We start from the raw sequence: 20,689 nt of genomic DNA, 5'->3' as shown, positions 1-20,689 counted from the left end.
GGATTTTTTAGATAAAATAAGAAAATTCAATTCTATCCATTTAGTTGAAACAGTGAAGGGAATTTTACAAACTCATATAAAAGCTTGCTTCCAACCTCAAAGGTTTTAGAGAATACAAAATAGAGGCCATGCTTAAGCAGTAAGAAAATAGAGAGCAATTTTAATTCTTTTAACGGGCATAAGTCATCATCTGCAGCTGTGGCTTACAAATTTTTAATGGCTTGGTATGCCAAAGTTCTGCAATTTTAGATTCTCCACTGTATATGGACTTGAAATAAAAAAATTTCTTCTCAATCTATCACATTTTTGAAGCACAGAAAACTAACCAAGTAGAGAAAGTGGATTTCAAGGCTAAAGGATTCTGCTTTTGGGTTCTTTTTCCATTTTTTTTTTCTCGGTTTGACTAGCTGAATGAGTGCTACTTGTACAAAAATGTTCAGATTTCAATCTCTATTTAACCAATGTATATTGCAAACGCACCCAAACATTAGATTCAATAATTGATGCATGATCTCCACATCTCAAAATGTAAAGCTCAAATCTCTTTTTCTTTGAATAAAATTTATATCTCAGATCAGATATCCTTAAATTGCATGGTGCTAACCAAAATGTTCAGATCTAATTGTCTTTGTCAACCTAGTTAGAAGAGGTGGCTTTCAGTAATCAATAGTATATTGTAATGCTCGGCCAATCGTCGGAATGTGTACGAGATACCATAAGGGCCCAATATCTCAATAGCACCTTGGTCTAAAGCTTCGAATGAAACATGATGGAATAAATTAATACTCCAAAATTGAAGTCTTTGATTCTTGGAAGACATAAGTCACGAAGCTTGTTTTGCAATGGGACTTTGTCACTTTCCTTAAACACCAGCAGAACTAGTTTTCCCGTTGATAATTTCCTTATTTTATGTTATTTGAATGTTGACATCATTACAATAGATTAACAGATAACAAACAAGAACCTACTGCTTGGCTTCTGACTTTCTGAATTCATTCATGATTGAACCTACTCCAAGTTTCTTTTTATGTCAGTTTCTGTTCAAATATACTGCTAGGCTAACCTGCTGCAATTTTTCTTTCTTCCCGATCCACACTAATCTAGACATTTAGAGAGCTCAAAAGCTTGGATATTGCATATATTCTTTCTATTTCACCTAAACTATGCATCTGCCTTGCTCGGAATGAAACTGATCAACTCGCCCTGTTTGCATTCAAAGAGATAACTGAAGATCTTTTTAAAGTTTTGATTTCATGGAATAGCTCTCTTACTTTCTGCAAATGATAGGATGTTACATGCAATTGCAAACAACAACGAGTAACTGCACTGGACTTACAATCTAAAAAACTGGAAGGAAGGCTATCTCATTCCATGGCTAATCTCACCTTCCTCCAAGTCCTTCACCTTGAGGACAACAACTTTAATGGAACAATTCCACCATAAATTTGCAGATCCCAACATCTGGCTTTGATGTTTGAATTGGAGGTCCTAGCATTGGAACTGGCCTTGAGCAGGGTGAAACAAATTCTTGTGCATCCACTTTATTATAAACATTAAAAGCACTGATACGGGCTACAAGACGGAGAAGAGTTGCTGGTTTAATTGATTCATGAATAGATTGAATCGCTATTAGTACTTTCCTCTAATTGATTATCTAACCTTTCCAAAGAGCTTACATGTTTTCCTTCCGGAGATCTGAATGAATTGCCTTTCGCACAAGACATAGTTTCTTCAGATGATGCCTTGGTTTTATCCAAGCTAACATCTTCCACCAATTTTTCCGATTCTGATTTTATTCTGCCAAGTTCCATGCACCGACACCGCAATGTTGAATTCCAATGGTTTTTAATAGCATTATCTGTTCTTTCGTAATCACTGCCCATTTGTTCCCATGTACTACTGCATGTGCCAAAATTATCATCCAATCCTCATTATCTGCAGCAAACATCATTATCAGCTCAGTTTACGAAAAAGCACTAAATACATCACTGTAAGGCATATTTTCCATTATTGTATGTAAGCCTAAATGCGCCAACCAACTATATGTTGGGAATAATGACTCAAATCCCATAAGAGATTTGTTTGGGATTTGTTAGAGATTTGTTTGTGATTTATCAGATATTGCTTGATGGACAAGAAGACTTGCAAAAGAATAATTCTAAGAGAAAGAGGATTCTTAATAGGTAAGTTTGACTTGCAAGAGAAGAATTCTAAAAGGAAAAGGATTCTTAATAGGCAAGTTTGACTTACAGGAGAAGAATTCTAAGAGGAGAGGGATTCTTAATGGGCAAGTTTGTATAGTTATAAATAGGTGAAGTCTCTACAGGATTATGTATGAGAAAAATATGTAAGAGAGTTGTAGGGTTTTGTGGGATAGACACCCCATAGGAGTATTGGGGCTCTACGTCTTATGGGTGTGTATATTTGTTTGTGAGTGGACTAGAGGAGATTGAGAGGGTCCACATAGGTATGATGTATGTGAGCATATGGGTATGTGTTTGGTTATGTTGAAAAAGTGCATAAGATTTTGGGTTTGTGTTTATTTGGACAGAGAATACTTCATAGGACTAGAGGAGATTGAGAGTGTCTTATGAGTATTGATTGTTGAATGGGGTTGATGATATGATGTATGTTTGTAATTCTCTACAACTAGTGGATTTTTTTTCTCATCCGTGGATATAGGTCAGTTGGACCGAACCACGTTAAATTGTTGTCTCTTGTGTGTTTGATTTATTATTTGATTTCACTTCCGCTGGTGTGATTGGATTGGAGGTTTTTAACCCAACACTATACAAATGCATAGATATGTGCATATGGTAAACTAAAAAATTGATGAACTGAAAGTTGCAAGCCAATGCTGGCTGCTGTCCACTGAACTTATGTCCATGGATATGACTATGACTCTACGAGGACAATATGTTTTGACTTAAAGATGATGCATATTATTTCTACTTAAATACTTACCTTATTACATGAAGAGAACTTTCCCCTCCCCGTTACTTTCTAATAAGTAATGACACTTCCCTTAATAACAATCAGTTTCTCTAATGCTTGCCAAAATTACTACCATTTGCGAACAACTAGAATGCTTTCCAATGGAAGCAGTTTCTCTTTATTGTTTGCAGTTTAATTGCTCTTGTTTTGATAAAAAAATAAGCTTCTTCTCTTGTTCTAATATTCTCATTTTCAAGAAATTAAAATTTAATGAATTTTCCTTAGAAGGAATATTGTTTCATTTTCAAAAGAAAAAAAAAAAAAAAAAACAAACAGATCAAGAAAAGCACTGATTATCCCCAAGTGATACTATAAGTGGAAGAGTTTTTTTTTTTTATGTGGAATAAAATGGCAGAATCCACATGTTTTATGCCTGTCCATTCAATTCAGGTTATTTCCAGTTCTAATAACTGGCTTTAATTTGATCATGATCTTTTGATATAATCACCAGCTATGGTGAAAACTAGAATACCGATAATCAATTTCAGTAATGGTTCAACAAAGGTTAATCTGCAAGTTGAACTTATCCATGATTACATACACTTACTCTTTAAATTAATGGTCAGTCTGTTAGTTTTCATATTCAGACCAAAATTCCTAAAAATTTCCAAAGGTCATATGACAATTATAAATAAATTGAAATATGTCTATCTATTTAACAATCAAAATTTAGTTTGGCATTGTAAGTAGTTGGAGTGACATCGATGTAATTATTAGTATGAAGTTTTTTCTGTTGAAATTGATAGGAGAGCTGGACCAAAATAGAGTGCTCACACCAAAGAAATCAAGGTCAAGGTAAAGGCGAATGCAGCCAACCCATTTCTTTATTTTCCATTGTGGTTATCTGGTCGGATTCCACAATTCTTTGTTTCTGCGATGCAAGTGGCCAAATTCTTATATATGGCCACGCCTACAAGGTCCCTTAAAGACTTCCAATTAATCCCGGTAACGAAAATAAAGGCGCAAGGGAAGCAATTTTATTATTATTTTTTTCAATTTATTAAGTTAGTACATATACAATTTATTTATAATTAGAAAAATAAATATAGTCAAATCAAACAAATTTTTATCAACATCCCAATGTTATTAAGTAGAAAAAATGAAAAATAATTAGATTCATCTTGATGGATGGTGTTATAGACATTTGGAATGAAAAGGATTAATTAAATGGTTAGTTAAGAAAATCATGTCCAAGCTGAATTCATGTATGATTTTTACTTTCTATGAAATTTGCTACCTTCTTATTTTTTGTCTTGGGCAGGATTTAATCTCTTTCCCTTCAATTCCCTTATGCTCAATTTAATATTTCTTAAATAGGCATTTAGCATAAGTGAAAAAAAAATTATATTCCAAAGATGAGAAAGAAAAAACCCCACAAAATGAATAGATAATGAAAGTGACTAAAAGACATACAAAAGTGGAGGAAAGTATCCACTATAGAAAGCATTGCTCAATAATGATTAAAAACCAAGAAAAAAGCCAACCCCAAATATATGATAGGTACAAGGCCTTCAATTAATCAAGTCAGCGAAAAAAACATCAAACAATCAATCAAATATATAAGAGATAATAATTTAACGTAGTTTGACCTTATCGATCTACATCCATGAATGAGAAAAAAAGATCAATTAGTTGTAGAAAATTATAAACAAATATTAAATCAATTACTTAATAATTAATACCCATTGCTTATCTCAATCTCTTTTAAATCTATGGAGTATTCTCAACCCAAACAAATACATACCCATGTGCACCCATGCACCATTCCTACGTAGACCCTCTCAATCTCCTCTAATCCACTCATAAATATACAAACATACACCCCTATAAGACATAAATCTCCAATAGACTTATAGGGTATCAATCATATAAAATCTTACAGTTCTATTATATCTTTTTCTCATACCTAACTCTATAAAGACTTTATCTATTTATAAGCATACAAACTTGCCCATTAAGAATATCTTTTCTCTTAGAATTATTCTTTTGCAAGTCTTCTTATCCATCAAGTAATATCCAGCCAATCCTAAACAAATCTCTTATGAGATTTGAGTCACTATTTCTAACAATCTTCACTTTGACTCAAATTCCATCAAATCATTTATCTTCATGCTAGGCATTATTGGCTCTACTTACAATGAAAGTTTGGCAATCATCTTCTCTTATGCGTCTTCATAGTCACTTTATTTAACTCCTTATAATCAATGCATAAGCACAAACTCCCATATTTCTTTTTAACAAACAACACAAGAGCTCCCAGGATGACACACTAGGATGATTGAACTTTTTATCTAACAATTTTTGAAGTTCTACTTTTAGTTCACGTAACTCAAATAGAGCCATTTGATAAAGAGGCTTAGATATTAGTCTAGTTTCAGGGATAAAATTGATTTCAAATTCAATTTCCCGATTAGGAGTTAGGCTAGGCAAGTCCTTAGGAAAGACATCAAGAAACTTTTAACAACCAATTGTGAGTCTACATTCATTTAAGTATCTTTCACATAGGTGAGGAAGCCTTGACACTCATTTTTTAAAAGATTGCATGGCATTTGATATCGACACAACTTGACAATAAGGGCTCAAATGATCACCTTCATATATAAGTACTGGTTGTCTTGGACACTGAAACACTATTCTCTTTCCAAGGTAATCAATAAATGCATGATGTACAGATAACTAATTCATCCCTAAGATCACATCAAATTCTAGCATATTTAATTGCACCAAGTTCACTATTAGTTTACAACCCCCTATGTGTTCAACACAATTCTTATAAAAATATCAGTATACATAAGTTTTTCCACAATAGTAGCAACATTTAAAGGCTCATACAACTTCTCAAGTTCAATACTCAAATATGCAGCAAACTTGACAAATACAAAGCTAAGAGATGCATCGAAATCAAATAGAACATTGGCATTGACATGACAAATGGGAACAATACCTGTCACCACATTATCACTCGCATTCGCATCCTGGCGAGTCAAAGCAAAAACTTGAGCATTTCCCTTTTGTGATTGTTTCACTTGTTTAGCTTTAATAGCATCATTATTCTTGTTTGGGCAGTCCTGAGCAATATGCTTATATTTTCCATATTCAAAGCAAACTCTTGCTTTCCTAAGACATGGTCCAAGATGAAATCGATTGCAAAATTTGCATTTCTCAAGCTTAGTACCGGATTTCATCCCTAATTTCTAACCTACATTTCTTTTTACATTCTTCTAGCGTTTACTCTTATCACCCCTCTCTTACTTATATCTTTTCATATCTGACTCAATCTTCAGTGCTCACTGTAACACATTTTAGTAACTATCAATTATGTGAGAAGACAAATGAGACCAAATACTTGGCTTCAACCCATGCTCAAATCATATCGCCTTGTTCTTATCTAAGTTAATGATGCGAGTGCAAAAACATCCCAACTTGTTAAACTTGTTCTCATACTCTAATACAGACATATCATGCTTTGGCTGTAACTGTAAAAACTTATTCTCTTTTTCTACTTTAATTGACTATGAAAAATATTGATAAAAGAAATTTTCTTTTAACTTTTCCTAAGTCAAAGGCCCACCTGAATTTTCAAATGTGGGATTTATAGTATTCCATTAGTACTTAACATTTTCTCTTAGTTGAATGATAGCCAAGCTTAACTTTAAATCCTCAAAAATTTGCATCGCCTTAAATAATTTTTTAACTCTTTAACCCAAGCTTCTGTAGCCAAAGGATCAGGGCTACCTTCAAACTGAGGTGGTTAACCTTCCAAAACTGCTCATAAGTTTTCTCACGTTATTATAGATTTTCTTATATCTTCTACTATTGTTGTATCAAATTAGACACCACCTGACACACTCAAGCTAAATCATTTTGGTCATAGGAATATTATGAGCTTTTTCAATATTAATTTCTTATCTCGAACATTGGTGGTTACAGATTCATCCCTTCTCCTATTAACTTTTCTTTTTAAACCAATAAGATCTACCAATGTATCATTTCTACCACTCATTTTCACTTAAATTAGTGCCAATGAAAATAGTTCATAAGCGATCAAAATAAAATAAACAAATTTTATTAGCGTAAATACTAAGAATACTTAAGTTCTACACTAATTATAACTTGATTTTTTCTTTTCCTAGATCTTAAACCTTGGCTATGATACCACTTTATGTCATGCTTTGAAACCTAGACATAACATGGTCATATTGCTTTGAAGTAAAACCCTAAAGCAATATGAAGCCTATTCCATAACCATTGAAAAAAATTCTCAAATAAAATAAAGTTCTCAAAGAGTTTTAACATCTGTAAAATAACTAAATAACAGGTCTCCAAATCGTCAATGTCGAATATTACAACTAAAAAGAAATAATACTTCATAAAATCCTATTCTCTAAGCAATTCTCTAATGCTTAGATTCTTCTAGCTTCTCACAAGACTAATCATATTTATCATTCATATCATTTGTAAAAAAAAAAGAAAATGGAGAATGAGTAAGCCATAACTCAGCAAGTATAGGCTCATTGACCTTACCGGATGAAATATCATTTTCATACGTACTATATAGATCATTCCAAAAATAATTCAAAGATCAGCATTTTGTCAAACATTTTGTAGATCATAAATCAATATCAAAACATATCAATTCCTCAATTATAAATCATAAATCACAGTCAAATACATATTTAATACAAATCATTGATCAATCTTTAAAATCATTATAAATCATCATTATCATTCGTTTATCATTAGCTATGGTTATTGCTATAACCCGTGATATTGGTCGTATCAACAATTTCATCACCATGATCATTGCTAACTATTAAATTTGCTAGCTAGGGCCTTATGCTAACTACTATTACCCGTTAGCTAAGGTCGTAGAACTATTTCTAGTGTCAATGATCTCACTTTTTAGGGATGTAAAAACATAACTATCATAAAATCATTTTTTAAACGTAAATCATTTTCTTATTTCATTCATAAGCATGATCCATCGTTTATATAGAGAAACAAAAAATAATAATATGCTTGATCCTATTTTCTACATCGAAAGTAATGAAATAAAACATTCATTTATTTAAAAACATACATATATATAGGTTTGAAAACAAGTAAAGTGTGTGAGATTCTATTAGTTTCCTTTTGATTCTATCATTTAGTTTTTTTCCTCAAAATAATTAACAACCTATTCAAGATAATTTCAACATAACAGTAATTAATTAACCCATTTTGAGACCAATTAAGTTAAACAAGGGTTAACTAATTAATATTGATTGCCTAAGCTCTTTTCACTGAAATAGTCATATCTCAAGATATCCAACTCAAAATTAAGATCTTTTTAATACATTATAAACTAGAGTTGATAAACTTTTTAACGATATAATTCCTATCTCATAATTTCTGTAAATTAATTATAATAATTTTTGCAATCCATGTTATATGCTACTGTCAAACAACACGTATATACTCTAATAAAAATTACACATTTATTTATAGGAAACTCCAAATTCAATTTCGCTTACTTCGTTGAAAAGTAAACTCAATAAGCTTTCTAAACATATATGGCTTAATCTATAATTCCTTCTATAGAAATTAAGAGGAATTTCGTAATTCCTTCATACTGCTATTATGTAGCCTGCATATCCTTAAACTACTTTTCATAGAAAACTTGGAATTGACTTTTGTTTATTTCATTGGAAAGTAGATTCAACAAGCTTCCAAACATATATAATAATCATAGCAATATTTTATCCCTTAATATAGAATATTATCTTAATCCACTAATGCAAACACCAGGGTTTATATGAAACTAAAATTTTCTTTTCTAACCCTATCAAATTTATGTTTCCTATTTTTACAGCAATAAAATCACATTACTAAACTTTTTCAACACTTTATTAGACTCTGATTAAAGTCTAAATGATTTGCCCAAACCAATCTTGAATAGGGATAATGGATTTTCTCATTACACCTCAAAACTTAACAATTAACATTATTTCTTTAAAATTGAAAGAAATTATTTACTCACCTTTGACTAACAATTCTCTTTATAGATTTTGTTCTTACCCTTCACTTGAAATCATTCAATTTATTTATTTTTTTGTATAAGAAAGAGAAGAGAAATAAGCTTTTTTTTCTCTTAACAATTGTTGGCCAAACAAGTGGTAGATGCTAATCCTATTAAAAATTGAGTTATTTATCAATAGGTCCTATGCATTTCTTATTCTTTATTAAATATCCCCTCCACTTATAAAAATACTTAAAATAGTAATTTTTTATGGGTATTATACATACACACCCATAAGATATAAATCTCTAGTAGTCTTATGGGGTGTTTATCTCATAAAATTTTATAATTCTCTTATATCTTTTTTTTATACCTAACCCTATGAAGACTTTACCTATTTATAAGTATACAAACTTGTCTATTAAGAATCTTTTTTCTCTTAAACATTTTCTTTTGTAAGTTTTCTTATCCGCCAAGTAATATCTAATCAATCCTAAACAAATCTCTTATGGGATTTAAGTCACTATTCCTAACAATCTTCACCTTGACTCAAATTTTATCAAATCATCTATCTTTATGCTAGACATTCTTGGCTTTACCTGCAATGAAAGTTTCATAATCATCTTCTCTTATCTGTTTTCAATATCCATGCAAATCATTTTTCAAAACATGAACTCAAACTTTTTTTTTGAGTCAAGCTCTTCTGGACTTGCCTTTTTTATGATTTAAACCATGCTCTAATATCACTTGTTAGGGATCACCACAGCTCTGATACCACCTGTTAGGCTAAAAGCCTTCAATCAATCAAGCTAATGGAAGTAAAATCAGACAACCAATCAAGCATACAAGAGAATAATTTAAAGTGGTTCGCCCTAACCAACCTAAATCAATGGATGAGAAAAAAAGATTCACTAGTTGTAGAGAATTACAAACAAATATTAAATCAATCACTTAACAGTTAATATGCACAGACCCTTTCAATCTTCTTTAGTCCTATGGAGTAATTTCAACCTAAACAAACATACTCATGTGCACCCATACACCATACCTATGTGAACCCTTTCAATCTCTTCTAGTCCACTCACAAACATACAAATATACAAACATACAAACATACACATCTATATGATGTAAGTCTCTTCTAGTTCATTCATATGCACCATATTTATGTGGACCCTTTTAGTTTCTTTTAGTCTACTCATAAACATACAAATATAAACACCCAAAGTTATAAGTTTTTAATAATCTTATGAGGTGTTTATCCCATAAAATCCTACAACTCTCTTATATCTTTTTTTATACCTAACCCTATAAAGACTTCACCTATTTATAAGCATACAAACTTGCCTATTAAGAATCCATTTTCTCTTAATTTTTTTACAAGTCTTATTTTTCATCAAGTAATATTTAGCTAATCCCAAATAAATCTATTATGGGATTTGAGTCACTATTCATAATAATTAGAGCATGGTGATCCCTAACAACGGTATCAGAGCATGGTTCAAACCATAAAAAGAGGCAAGTTTAAAAGAGCTTGACTCAAGAAAAAAGTTCAAGTTTGCATTTTGAAGATTGATTTGCATGAAGTGTGAAGTGCGAAGAGACACAACAAAAGATGCTTGAAAAACTTCCCTTACCGGTAGAGCTAGGCATGTCAAGCATAAAGATTGATGATTGATAAAATTTGAGTAAGTTAGAGATTATTGAGAATAGTGACTCAAATCTCATAACAAATTTGTTTGATGTTGGTTAGATATTGCTTGATGAAAAAGAAAACTTGTAAAAAAAATTTTAAAAGGAAAATGATTCTTGATAAACAAGTTAATATGCTTATAAATAGGAGAAGTTTCTACAAGGTTAGGTATGAGAAAAAAGTTTAAGAGAGTTGTAGGATTTTATAGGATAGACATCCTATAAGACTGTTGAACATTTATATCTTATGGGTGTGTATATTTAAATATTTGTGAATGAATTAGAGAAGACTGAGAGGGTTTACATAAGTATGGTACATTGATGCACATGAGTATGTGTATGTTTAGGTTAAGTCTTCCCAACCTGGTTTTATTGAAAAGGTTAGAACCTCTTCTTTAAAGACCCTTAGTCAAGCTTAGAAACTCTTTAAAAGGATATATTCATTAGGTGGCCAATCACACCTTAATAAAATATTGGTGGTGATTCCTCTTATTAAGTCTAGCTATATATTTTCAAATCTATACATTATGACAATGGCTTTAAAGTTTGAATTTCTTCATAGTTGTTGGCTTACCACAAGTTTAGGAAAAAGATGGATTTATTCTATTTTCTAGTATGTTGTAGTAAACTTGTCAAGTTATGCACATTGTCACTTGCAATTCAAAGATTTGAATAAAATCAAAAAATATAGTAAACTTGAATAGTCTATTTCCAAAATTTTGAGATCTAAGAGGGTAAACAAACATTTAACCTACCCATATATTGAGTGTGTGTGTGTTTAAAAGTTTACCTTTTCTAATAGTTTAGCGCATCTGTTCGTGTTTGCAGATACATGTGTAATTTTAGAAACAAAATTGTCCGTGTGCATATTGATTTTTGAAAATCGCTTTCTACTACCATCTATTCCTAGAAATATTGAAGACTTACATTTATGCTTATAGACATTACAACCTATATGTCATTTAAGGATCTTAACTATTATAACAATGCCTAAATTTTCCTTTATATTATTTCTATGAATTGTTAAAGAAATAGAAGTTTTTAAGTTGTTTAGTAAGAATTCAATGATTAATGAAATTATGAGGTGGTCTTTATGTCTTTATTTAATCCCTTACTTATGCAGGGAAGTTTTATGGGGCCAAAGATATTTTGGTCAAGTTCTAGCCTTCAAACTGAAGCAAGTGCTTATGGGCTGGTAACTAATATCTCATCTCTACTTAATGCTATTTCAGAGTAGGTAGGTAGTTAAATATCAAGGGAAATGCATGGATGCCTAACTTTGCACTTTTGCATCCTTGAAAGATTCTATTTCTACTTCATTGTTACAATGTTTGTCTTTATAGTGAGTGCAGTTGTTTCCATGTGTATCTCTCTTTCTAATGGCTTGGAAATTGATAAAGTTCTCATGCTTTTGTAGGTTTTCTTTAGCCAACTTATTCTTGCAGAGCTGAATAAAGATATTAAAGGATTGAGGTTATTTTTTATTTTTATTTTTATCTAGACTCAAAATGCATATTGTTGCCTTGAGTTATAAGTTGTAGTTCTTTGTAATGTTTTTCCTAATATGTGAAAATATAAAAATGTGGAAATGTTTTTTGGTTAATAAGTCATGCTTTTTTTTTTTTCTTTTCAAAGAACAGCTAGTCACTTGATATACCAAAAAAGTAGATTTACCATAATATTGAAGTCCACTACTGCTAGTTGTTTCACAAGATTGTTTACATGAATATATTTTCCCTTGAATCTTCCTCCAGATGTGTTGTAAGCGGTTTTGGAAAGATTGCAATGCATTTTTCGAAAAAACTTATTATTATTGGTGCTATTCCTATTACAGTATCAGGTAATTCTCCATTGCACATTGGATACATTGAAATAGTCATACTTGTAATGTCACTGTGCACTTGATATGTGATGATTGTTACAAAATTCTTTTGGATTCATTATTGTTCTAGCTTATAAGATAAAACAATTGATTCAACTAATAAGATGTCTCCTAGGTGAATGCTCAACCTAATAGTAACCTTGACTATCGTTATCAATGCCCAAACAGCCATGAAAAATCAAAGAAACAACAACCGACAGCAACATCAAAATCTGGAAACAAATTCTGGACAACATCTAATTAAAATTTGGTTTGCCCTATCATTTGATGTTATTTGACTTCCAAATTTTTTATGGAAGTAACTCATTATTATATGAGTGTGGACATAAATTTGCAAAAGCATTGGACATCATTTAGTATTTAAAATCTAACTAAAACCGTAGCAAAATGGAATCTAAAATTTCAGCTTACACAATAGAACAACTCCTATTAAATCTTAGATCTAACTCAAAATATATGAAATTTTGCTCTCAAATTTTATAGAAGCTTAGATAACTCATAGATGAACAAGTACTAAAAAGCTTGATACAAAATTGAATCGACTTGAATTTTAAAAGTAATAAAAATTGAAACAAAATAGAATCTATAAATAGAACATATTGTGGAAACAACTTTGAAAGAAATATTTGATGAAGAAAAAGCATTGTAAATCAAGCTAACAAGTAAAGGAACAACATATAAAAAGCACATGATTTATCAAAACTTCAAAATTAATTAAACAGAAGCCAACATCAAACTCGGAACTATTTTTTGAACCTGGAATTTGCAAAGAAAACAAAGTCATCTTTAGAATTTTGAAGATAACATTTAGCCATTAGAAAATTATGTAGGAAAATAATGATTATAAAGTATTTAAGAGGAAAGGAATTGAGCCACAATTGAATGGGTTTATGTGGCAAATTTTTTTGGTGACATTGTGGCCACTGGAGAGCATGCATGGGCACCTTTTCAGGTGTTCTTCCAGGTAAAGCTTCTAGGAAGAATGCTACACCTATTGAAGGGTCTTATTCAAATAAACATGATATTAAGATTGAGGTTACAACCAATAATGACAAATGAAAATACCTCTCTTGAAACTTCTAATTAAGGCAAATAGGTTATTAGAATAGTACAAAATAAAGGTAAAAAATCAGCTCTAATCAAAGGATCAATAGGAAAGACATTAACTACTTAAATTGAAAACTGTGTAATAGTATGAGTAACCAAAGGAGTTAGGCAAATGAAATTATCTTTCTCGCTCTTCATATTCTGTTTCAGATGCAATGGATGCATTGTCGGCTATGGAAAATGAAATTTCAAGAAAGCATTATCTATATTTTTTTGCCATCAAAATATTTCAAGTTCCGATAAAGAGGGATGTGTTCTTGAATTTAGATCTGAAACTTAGGTCTTGGTGGCTTTAATTTAAGTATAATGAACAAAATGCTACTACACACTTTTCTTCCTTACTAGTAACACCTTCATGGGGCTTTCAACCATTTCAACAAACACCTCCACCACCACCTCCATATTCATCTAGTCCTTATGGGTCATTGATTTGAAATTAAAGCAAGTGATTATATTTTTTAGTTTAGGAACTGTCAAAATATGGTATTATGATATTTATGGTATTATGATATTTTGAGTTGTTGTGAATATATGTATATATAAGTATGTTGTATGTTTCTTTCGATGTATGATCACTTTAACTTGAACCCAAATCAAATGTTTTATTGTGCTTTTGTTAAGGTATCTTATATTATATATTAGTGTATATATGTAATTTTATGGGCTATTAACAATGCAATGTCATAATATATGAATATGTTTTTTGGTTTTTTTTTTTAAGTTATGGATGACTTTAATAATTTGTATGAGAATTTTACACTGAATCATGATAATGTTGAATTAAATGAAGATGATCAATAGAGAATAGCCAGAATTGTTACACAAGTTGAACAGGATAATTATTATGAGGTGGAAGATAATGCAATCAGTGCATAATGGTGCATCATAAAACTTATTTTACGAAACAACCATGTATGAATTCAAATTTTATTGAAGAAAAATGGGTGTGAGAGATATTAAATGGGCATGATAGTCATTGTATGAATAGTTTTAGGATGCTAAAGAACATATTTTATCGTTTGTTGTATGATTTGCAAATAAGTTATAGTTTGAAACATGAGAATGCATCTATACTAGAGAAGTTAGCATTATTATTGCACATTCTTGGACATAGGCAGACAAATTTTAATGCAAGATAACAATTTCAATGGTCTAGTGAAACTATTAGTCGAATTTTTTCTTATATGTTGAATATATATACTCAAATGGGAATGACACAATTAAACCAAGTGAAGGACAATTCACAGAAATACCATCTAACATTTGAAAAGATACAAGATATTAGCCACACTTTAAGGTAAAATTTAGAGATTTGAAATAAATTTGAGATAAAAGTTATTAATAATTTTAATGTCATTATTTTATTTGGTTGTAGGATTGCATTGAACCTATAGATGGAACTCATATAAAAGCTTATATTTCTCTGTCCCAACAAATACCTTACATTGGTAAGAAAGGTGAACCGACACAAAATATTATGGTAGCTTGTGATCTTAATATGTGCTTCATTTTTTTATATCCTGATTAGGAAGGTATAACGCATGATAGTCAATTTTTTGTCAAACACTTCGAAGGCAAAACTTGAATTTCCATACTTTCCACTAGGTTATAGATTTTCTATTCTACTAATTACTTAAAATAAATTTTTTATTATTTTTGTAAATAATTTTATGTGCAAAATTATTTTTACTCAAAATATAAATAATTTTTGTAAATGGTAGTTTTTGTAAGTAAATATTATCTTGTGGATTCAAGATATTCACAAATGATTGGTTTTTGGGACCATACAAAGATAATAATATCATTTGCTTGATTTTCGTCGATAATCGTCATATATAAGGAAAAAAACAAATCTTATGTCATGCATATTTTTCATTGAATTTTGTCATTGAACGAACATTCAGAGTATGGAAGAAAAAATAACCAATTTTGTGAGATATTCCAAGTTATTCATTTGAGGAGCAAGTTTTAATCATAAATGCAACAATGGTTTTCATGATTACATTTGAAGACATGTTGGATTAAGTGATGAATATTTTAGAGAATTTGAGAATATGACTGACATGCCAACTTCTACAAGCAATTTTGATCGTGATGAATCAAGTTCTATTAATTATAGAGAAAGTGATCATGAAATTACAATGTTAAGAGAAACAATAGCAGTTAGTCTAATGGGTTCATCTTCTAATGCACCATAGTCTATTACATAATTCTAATAAAACTTTGAATGTCTTACAAAGCTAATTTGTTTTATTGTATTAGACAAATTATTCAAGTAAAACCCCCAAAATATTTTAATGGTTGTACTTTTGTAGTAATTTTTGTTGTTTTCTATGACTTGCTATAATTACATAAATATTTAAGGTAAATTTTGATTTATACATGACAAAAGGAAGTAGATTTAAATTTTTTTTTTTTTATATATTTTAGTCTTTTATAAATTGAAAATGAGCCATTACTATGTTGTAAGTCCATTGTCTTATAAATTGGAATTTTTAAATGATGATGTCTAAATTTTTTCTTCATTTTAGTATTTTATTTCAAATTTTAATTAATAATTATGTTAATATAATCAAATTTGTTAGTTGTGATAATGCATTTGAGAAATAAAATAATTATTATAAATATGATATTGAAAGTGTACGAAAATAAATTACTATAAATACATCAACTTAAAGCAAATTTCAATAATAATTTCAATATTTCTTAACCTTAATATATTATTTTAATCTCAAAAAAATTTCATTATTTATTAAATAAACATTTTACATTTTAAATGTTAAATAACAATAACATATATACATAAAAATAATTCTCAATATTTAATAATAGAAGGATTATTTGATATAAAAATAGCTTTACTAATTTTTGATTTATTAACAAAAATATTATTTGATATTAAATAATTTAAAAAAAATTTTAATTACTTATTAATTAAAAAATATAAAATATATATTATAAATTTATTATATATAAGTTTTAATTTAATGGTCATTTTTTATTTTCATTACACTTCATCTTGCTATTATTGTTTTTGGATCCAAACACATATCTCACTGTTGATTTTAATCTCACTATTATAATATTCAATCTTACCATTATAGTAACTAATCTCATCATCAGAGTAATTTTTAATCTTACTAATACCAATCTCATCGTAAATTCAAATGTACCTTAAAACATGGAAATAGTTTCATTCTCATCAATGGAAACAACTACCATTTTCAGTGGCTTCCCCCAACCAAAATCTGAACCATGAACATCAAATCGAGGTGACCCTACACCTTTAATAATCTGTGCTGATTTTGCTAACTCCTCACTAAAATTCAAAATAGCCAACAGCTTCTTTCCTATTCTTTCAAGAACTTCTTTGTACAACAATTCTTTAGCCATGCCACTTACCTTTCGAACAGTAGAAACAAACATGTTTTTAGCCAAGAAATATCTTGCTTTCAGTAGATCTCATGTATTTGTATTAAAATTTTTGAAATAATTTTTTAGGATAGAAAGGTTTCACCATGGCTTGTAATCGATTGGGAATCTAAGACCAACATTTCTATCACCATCTCCTCATCTAGCTTTCTTTGTGGAAGTTGTTATATAAGCAAATGTAAGCATAGAAGTTGATATATGAAGTTCTTGTTGAGAATAGTAACTCAAATCCTATAAGAGATTTGTTTGGGATTGGTTAGATATTATTTGATGGACAAAAAAGCTTGCAGAAGAAGAATTTTAAGAGGAAATGGATTCTTGATAGGCAAGTTAGTATGCTTATAAATAAATGGAGTCTCTATAAAGTTAGGTATTAAAAAAAAAGATATAAGAGAGTTGTAAAGTTTTATGAGATAGACACCCTATAAGATTATTGGAGATTTACATCTTACAGGCATGTATGTTTTAATGTTTGTGAGTGGACTAGAGGAGATTGAGAGGGTTTATAGGTATTAATTGTGAGTGCTTGTTATGGATTATATGTTTGTAATTCTCTACAACTAGTGAATCTTTTTTCTTATCCGTGGACGTAGATCGATTGGATTGAACCACATTAAAATGATGTCTCTTGTGTAATTGATTGATTGTTTAATTTTGTTTCCGCTGGCTTCAATGTTTGACTGATTGAAAATTTTTTGCTTAACAAGTGGTATCATAGTTGAAGGTTAGAGATATGGGAAGAGGCAAGCCCAAAGGAGTTTGATTTAAAAGAAAAGTTTGAGTTCATGTTTTGAAGATTGATTTACATGAAACTTGAAGACACACAAGAGAAAATGATTGTGAGACTTCTATTACAAGTGAAACCAAGCATGTCTAGTATAAAGACAAATGATTTTATAGAATTTGAGTTAAGGTGGAGATTGTTGGGAATAGTGACTTAAATCTCATAAAAGATTTGTTTGGGTTTAGTTAGATATTACTTGATGGATAAGAAGACTTGTAGAAGAAGAATTATAAGAGAAAATGGATTCTTGATAGGCAAGTTAGTGTGCTTATAAATAAATGGAGTTTTTATAAGGTTAGGTATGAAAAAAAAAAAAACGTAAGAGAGTTGTACGGTTTCATGAGATAGACACCTTATAAGACTATTGCAGATTTACGACTTATGGGTGTATATGTTTGAATATTTGTGATTGAATTAGAGGAGACTGAGAGGGTCCACATAGGGTTATATATATGTATGTTTGGGTTAAAAATACTTCATAAGATTAGAGGAGATTGAAAGAGTCTATGAGTATTAATTGTGAATGCTTGGTATGGATTGCATATTTGTAATTCTCTACAATTAGTTGATTTTTTTTCATTCATGGACATAAGTTGGTTAAATCAAATCGTGTTAAATTGCTGTCTTTTTGTAATTGATTGATTGTTTAATTTTTATTCTGCTAGCTTGGATGTTTGACAGAGTGGGGATTTTTCTGCCTAACAGTTCTTTCCCACTATATGGTGATTTAGACATACCCTTTCTCTTAATTTCTTGAAATCTTCTCGATTGATCTCAACCGTGGCTCGAACTAGATTTGGCGCTTCTTCTTTGTTTGGCAAAATCTTCAAACTTTTCTTATTAGTATCAGAATCTGACCCGATACTAGCAAGCCACTGCTTCAAATATAACATGTCAAGTCCATCAGGATCTTTTATAACACTCCGATCAATAATGGGGTTAGCGCTGGTGGCAAGGGTGAGTTTTCTGTATTTCCTTGCTTGGAAATATATGCCCAAGACTTGATGAACAAAGTTGTGGTTTTACCATCAAGAACTGCATGGTGAGCTGAGATTCCAATGCAAAATCCCATATTTGGAAAAAGGGTTATCTGCAAAGATATAGTTGATGCTCAGCCATCTGATGTTATGAGCTCAGGTGTCAGAGGGTGTAACTCAACAGCTTCATAGATTCCATTGCTAGACGGTAGGTTAAAGTCTGCATCGGACTCAGCAACTCTGAGTGATACTCCATCACTTGGAGTGTAAAGAATGATGGGTTTAGGGGCATTTGATGGCCACTTGGGGTTGCCAGCAAGTGGGAGGTAATGAAGAAGAGTCAGGGAAAGAGATTGCTCGAGTTTGGGGAGGATAACAGAGTTGAAACAAGTAGGGGTTAACCCGTTGAGTTTGGTAAAAGAAGAGACCCTGAACAGGAGAAAGTTAGAACCAGAAAATGTCATAGAAAGTGAGTGGAAGAGAGAATTCAACAGTTGATTCAGGTGAGTTAGAGAATGGAGTAACTCGGTTGACCTCAAGAAATTTCATTCTGGTAGGCAACGCAACGGCGCAGCTGTGAAACAGCTCTTTTCTTGACCTTTTTCGTTTGTTTATTGGCTCTTCACGTGATAATGTCGAAGTGACGATGGCATCCAGAAAGTAGAATATAAAGGAAAAAAATGTTATCATCGAATCATTAGATCACTGATTTTGACTCTTGCCAAAGAAAAACAAAACACTGATTTTTACAGTTCTCTCTGACTATGCTTTTATTTATTCGATTGACATTGCTGGCCTCACGTTGAAACCAATATAAAATAGCTCGCACAAAACAACATGAATCAGGCAATAATATTTTTATAAGTTTTTATATTCTTAATATACTCTAAAAATACGAGTCAGTCTTTCAATTTTGTTAATTTTATCGATGCATGAAATAATATTTATGTAAAATGGTTTTGGTAAGAAAATGAAAAAGAGTTCTATCATTCATTAGCTACCAGACAAAGGCCAAGTCACTCGAATATGGCATTGGGCCCTTTCCCCTACACCAAGATGTCATGATCACAAAGCGGAACCAGTTGGAACCCATGGTCATCCACTTGTCCTCCTTTAATATCTGTTATCTGCCATGCTTGTCTAGCAACCCTTCCCTTCTATCATTTCATCCACCTGCAAGTATCCCTATGATTTCTTACGTAGCGTCCGTAACAAATGCCAAGAATCCATGCCCATAGAACCCCGTGAATTTCCAAAGCTCGCCAGACGCCATTACTTGCTACACTAATTTGCACATCAATATGCCATGTTACGTTGGACAAGACATTCATACTCAACTCACCCATCAACAACAACACAATTTGCGGTAAAACAATGATCTTAACACCTTTTACACGCATCCGTTCCATTTTCTCTGCTCCTTCTCCTGGTTTCCTTGAGAAAGAGCAATCAGAGGTTTTTATTATTGACCAATTTGGTCCAATCATGAACTGACCGAGAGACCCCGACCTTATCTAGTTCCAAATTAATGCATGTAATCATTATTTTAAAGTTTTTTTTATGTGAATATTAAAATACTTTAACCTAATAAATTAAACTATATATCTATTTGAACAATCAAGATAGATAAGCAAATATGGTAGCAGTGTTTTTGGACAATCTAAGTTTTTTCTTTCGCTTTTTTCTTACTTTCAGATATCTAGTGTTAGAAATGAAAATAAGATCTTTGTCATATATTTATATTGAAATTTTATAAACTTTACCAAATGCTTATTAGATCAAAAGCCTATATAACAATCAAACCACAATGATTAAATAGGATA

General features: G+C 30.8%; 2 pseudogenes; both read right to left on the bottom strand.

Annotated features, from left to right (window-relative positions):
- Positions 1-686: 686 nt before the first annotated feature.
- LOC149516542 (transcription factor MYB1-like) lies at positions 687-2,038 on the bottom strand (annotated as a pseudogene).
- A 16,507-nt stretch (positions 2,039-18,545) lies between these two features.
- On the bottom strand, positions 18,546-19,707 carry LOC111293358 (phenolic glucoside malonyltransferase 1 pseudogene; annotated as a pseudogene).
- Between the last annotated feature and the right edge of the window lie 982 nt (positions 19,708-20,689).

The sequence above is a fragment of the Durio zibethinus genome, chromosome 10 (assembly GCF_047325235.1).
Source record: "Durio zibethinus cultivar Kanyao isolate XHJ-2024 chromosome 10, ASM4732523v1, whole genome shotgun sequence".
Taxonomy (NCBI): domain Eukaryota; kingdom Viridiplantae; phylum Streptophyta; class Magnoliopsida; order Malvales; family Malvaceae; genus Durio; species Durio zibethinus.
Note: the sequence above shows the minus strand (reverse complement) of the source record. Positions and strands in the feature narration are given on the sequence as shown.